This window comes from Triticum dicoccoides, chromosome 7B (assembly GCF_002162155.2).
Source record: "Triticum dicoccoides isolate Atlit2015 ecotype Zavitan chromosome 7B, WEW_v2.0, whole genome shotgun sequence".
NCBI lineage: Eukaryota > Viridiplantae > Streptophyta > Magnoliopsida > Poales > Poaceae > Triticum > Triticum dicoccoides.
The window spans coordinates 587,428,663-587,433,622 of NC_041393.1; positions in this window are offsets into that span (position 1 = coordinate 587,428,663).

Consider the following 4,960-nt stretch of genomic DNA (forward strand, 5'->3'; position numbering starts at 1 on the left):
GACAGTTCAAGTGACTGCGCCGAGGGCGGCAAGGTAGCCTGCTAGCGTCGACGCCCTCCGTAGGCTGCTAAGGATCCGTCCTTCTAGCGCCTACAGTGAGGGGTGCACGTGCCAGCAGGCCTATCCAACACTACTAGGAAAAGGAATATAGATGGAATGGCCACTAATGGCGCACCTGTCATGTGGTGCGCCACTACTATATAGCAGTGGCGCACCATGTGCAGGTGCGCCATTAGTGTGGAAGACACTAATGGCGCACCAAGCACACAGTGCGCCACTAGTAAAAAAAATTCTTCTTATTTTTCCAAAGATACTAATGGCGCATCATGGCAAGGTGCGCCATTACTAGTGCTAACTAGTAATGGCACACCGGCCACATAGTGCGCCACTACTGTTGTTTTTTTATTCTTTTTTTTGCACAACTACTAATGGCGCACCCTAGCGTAGTGCGCCATTACTAGTTTAAACTAGTAATGGCACACTGTGCCATGGTGTGCCATTAGAATATATACTTTTTTTTGCAAAACGTCTAATGGCGCACCAGCAGCAGGTGCGCCATTAGTAACAAGGGTTACTAATGGCGCATTTGGAGGTGGTGCGCCATTAGTAACCTGGGACCAACAAGATATTTTGGACAGACCACCTACCCACTCACTTTCCCCACTTCATTCTCTCCACCTCCTCCTCCAAGCATGTCTCGGCTGCCTCCTCCTCCTCACCTCATTTGCACCATAGATTCATCAAAATTAAGTGGTGAAATTACCTTTTTTTTGATAGGTAAGTAAGGGGAAAGCTATCTTCATGTTGTAGATCTACTTTTTTTCTCCCTAGGTCGCTCCAACAACGTGCACATGCACTTTTTGTGGCCTAGCTAAATCTATGTATGTTTGTGGTGTTGCATATGTTTGTGGTGTTGCATATATGTTTGTGTTTGCAGGTACCGGTATTTGAAATGCGATAGTTGCCAATATTTTGCCGGAATGTTGATTCATTTCCATTTCGGCGTGAATTTTGGCACTATGCATTCTTTTTGGTCCTATTTTTAGGAAAAGTCATGCCAAATTTTTTCTTGGTTCTAAAATATCGTTTTGCTCTACCCCGCAGGCGACCATGGTCCGCACGATGACCGAAGGCATCGTGAATAGGTTTTTGAGCTCCGCGAAGGCCGAGATGCTTCAAAAGAACAAGACGGAGATAAAGATGTCCGTGTCGAAGATGCAAGCTGAAGAGCCTTATTGCGGACCCGGATTCCAGGCAGGTGCGGGACCACCTGCTCTTGCGTGGTTTCATGGATGGCTATCGGTGGCAAGGTGATGAATATGACTATGAAGTCGTCCATGGGGGTCGGGCGGCAAGAAATGAGCAAGACTCGAGCGGGCGAGAAGACAAAGAATCTCCAGGACATGATCACGATGGTGATGCTGTACATAGTCATCATGTAGAAAATGCAGGACATGATGATGAGGAAGATGCCGGAGGAGACGAAGGGCATGATCATGAAGATGAAGATGCCGGCGGAGCAGACGACGATGGACCATCGATGGGCTGGGTGCAGGACCCTCATGTTCAAGAGATGCTTCTCAAGCAGGCGGATAACGCAAGAGCTGCCGCCCGAGAGAAAGCCAAGCTGGATCAACTGGAGATAGACACGGTTACTCCATTGTATGAAGGATGCAGGCCCGAGGATACCCGCCTGAAAGTAACGCTCATGGCTTTGGAGGTGAAGGTAAAACGCAAAATGACCGACGCATGCTTCGACGAGAATAGGTCATTCTGGCGCGAACGTCTTCCCAAGGGGAACAAGTGCCCGACCAGTTTCGAGGAGGCGAAGAAAATCGTGTGTCCTCTGGATTTACCACACGTGAAATACCATGTGTGCATGAACAATTGCATCATTTATCGGGATGAGCACGTGGAGTCTACCATATGTCCAGTGTGCGGTGTCACTCGATACAAGAAGAGGAAGAAAGCTCCTCGAAAAGTGGTGTGGTACTTTCCAATCACTCCTCGTCTGCAGCAGTATTTCACGGTCCCTAAGGTAGCAAAGCTCCTGCGTTGGCACGCGGATAGGGAGGAGAAGAAGCGAGAAGATGACGCAAATGATCCAGAGATAAATAAAAAATACAAGATGCTGAGTCACCCTAGGGATGGGAGCCAGCGGCAAGCGTTGAACTTCGAACACCCAAAATTTGGGAAGGATCCAAGGAACATCGTGCTGGGCGCGAGCACCAATGGAGTCAATCTGTTTGGCAGCCAGAGAAGCACACATAGCACCTGGCCTGTGTTTGTGTGGATGTACAACCTTCCCCCCTGGTTGTGCATGAAGAGGAAGTACATTCACATGAGTATGCTAATTGAAGGGCCGAAACAACCAGGGAACGACATCAATCTATATCTGGGGCTGCTAAAAGAGGAGCTAGACACGCTGTGGAAAACGCCAGCCAATATGTGGGACGCCGCACAGAAAGAATATTTCCCTATGAGAGCCCCACTGCTCAAGACGGTGCACGACTATCTCGGTTACGGATATCTCGCGGGGCAGGTGGTCCACGAATTTTCTGGATGCGTCAGGTGCATGGATGACACAACATATCGCCAGCTAGATAGAGATCCCGGGTCTTCGAAAACTGTGTTCGTGGGACATCGAAGGTGGCTTCGCGATGATGACCCGTGGAGGAAACGCAATGATCTGTTCGATGGTGAAACCGAACCCCGAAGACGCCCGCGTACAAGGAGCGGTGAGGAAATAGACCAGCTGTTGAAAAATTGGAAATATTGCCCACTGCCGGGAAAGAAGAAAAAGGCGCCAGAGCCTGGAAAGAAGCGAAAAGCGCCAGAGCCGCTGCTGAAGGTATGGAAAACGAGGTCTGTTTTTTGGGACTTGCCGTACTGGAAAATCCACTGTGTGCCTCACAGCCTTAATGTCATGCATATCATGAAGAATGTGTGCGAGAGTCTGCTTGGTACCCCGCTCAACATGCCAGAGAGGACCAAAGATGGGCCTCAAGCATGGGCAGACTTGAAATCAATGGGCATCAGGGAGGAGCTTCACGCTAATGATCATGATGATGATGAGGCGAATCAGGACACGGAAAGTCGTCGCAAAGGCAAAAAGGCCAAGAAGACCGGAAATGACCACCCTCCCGCGTGCTTCACTCTAGGTCAGGAGGAGATCGATCAGTTTTTCACCTGCCTTGTAGGAGTAAAACTTCCTTACGGTTATGCGGGGAAGATAAGCAGATACGTAGACCCAGCGAAGCAGAAGTTTAGAAGGATGAAGTCTCACGACTGTCACGTGCTGATGACGCAGATACTTCCAGTTGCAATCCATGGGATCATGGACGCGCACGTCTGTGAAACGCTATTTGGCCTATGCAACTTTTCCGACGTCATCTCTCAGAAGTCGGTTGGCGTGAGGCAACTCAGAAGGCTACAGGAAGAGATCGTGGTGATACTATGCGAGCTTGAGATGTACTTCCCGCCTGCATTCTTCGACATTATGGTGCAGCTGCTGGTCCATATCATGGAGGAAATCATCCAACTCGGGCCGACATTCCTGCACAGCATGATGCCGTTCGAAAGGATGAATGGTGTCATCAAAGGATACGTTCGCAACATGTCACATCCAGAAGGAAGCATAGCCAGGGGCTTTCTGACCGAAGAGTGCATCTCCTACAGCACAAATTATCTAGGCATCGAGGACCCCGTTGGTCTGCCCGTCAATAGGCACCTCGGCAGGCTCGCTGGATGGGGTCATCGTGAGGGTCGCCGCGAAATGCATGTCGACTTCGAGGGTCGACTCGCCGACTTTGAAAGAGCAAACCTAGTCGCGCTACAACACATAGACGTGGTCGATCCTTGGGTGGTAGAGCACAAAACCTTTATTGAGAAGACATACAATGACCAAGGCCAACAGAGGACGGACGGAGATATAATCAAAGAGCACAACTCATGTTTCACGCGTTGGTTCAAGCAGAAGCTTCTGTCGTACCCTTTACATGAGGATTCTTCCGCGGAAGAACAACTCATATTCTCCTTGTCACAGGGCGTCGAACACAACCTGATGACCTATGAGGCGTACGATATCAACGGCTACACATTCTACACCGAGGAGAAGGACATGAAATGCGATGGTTATCAGAACTCCGGGGTAACGATGGAATCCTACACCGGTAACGACAAGGACAGATACTACGGAAGGATCGAGGAGATCTAGGAGCTGAGCTACGCTGGAGAGAAGGTCCCGATGTTCCGTGTCAGATGGGCCAAGAGCGTCATAAAAGAAGACCGGTATTTCACCACCATGGTCATACCCAAAGCCAAATCCAAGACCGTGGGCGCAAACGTCACCGCGAAAAATGAGCCATGGCTACTGGCTTCCCAAGTAGACCAATGCTTCTTCATTACCGACCCGCCAAAGCCCAGTCGTGTTGTCGTGAGGAGAGGCAAAAGGAAGATCGTCGAAATGGATGGAGTCACCAATGAGCAAGACTTCGAGAAGTACGGTGACCCGAAGATGGAACATGACGACGACGATGAAGTATCAGCATACACCACAAGAAGAAGCAGGACCACCCTACCTAAAGGACTTCCGTTCAAGAGAAGAACTCCATTTACGAAAAATAAGGGCAAGAAGATTGTGAACATATAGCTCGCTAAGATCGATTGTATTTAAATTCTAGCCTTCATTTCTCGATTGTATTTCATGGGCACTTTTTGAACTAATGAATGCTTTTAAATTTCATGGACACTCATCTCGATCCCCCTCCATCTTGATCGCTATCCCACCTCGCCAGATCCAGTCCCCCTCACCGTCGAGCACCCCTCGCACCATCTCCCCCGCTCCACCGGCCACCGCCGCCGACCCCCGGCCCACACCCTGCCCCACTCCACCGTTGCCGACGACCCACCGCACCCTCCCCCGCTCCACCGGCCACCGCCACCGACCCCCGTCCCGCAC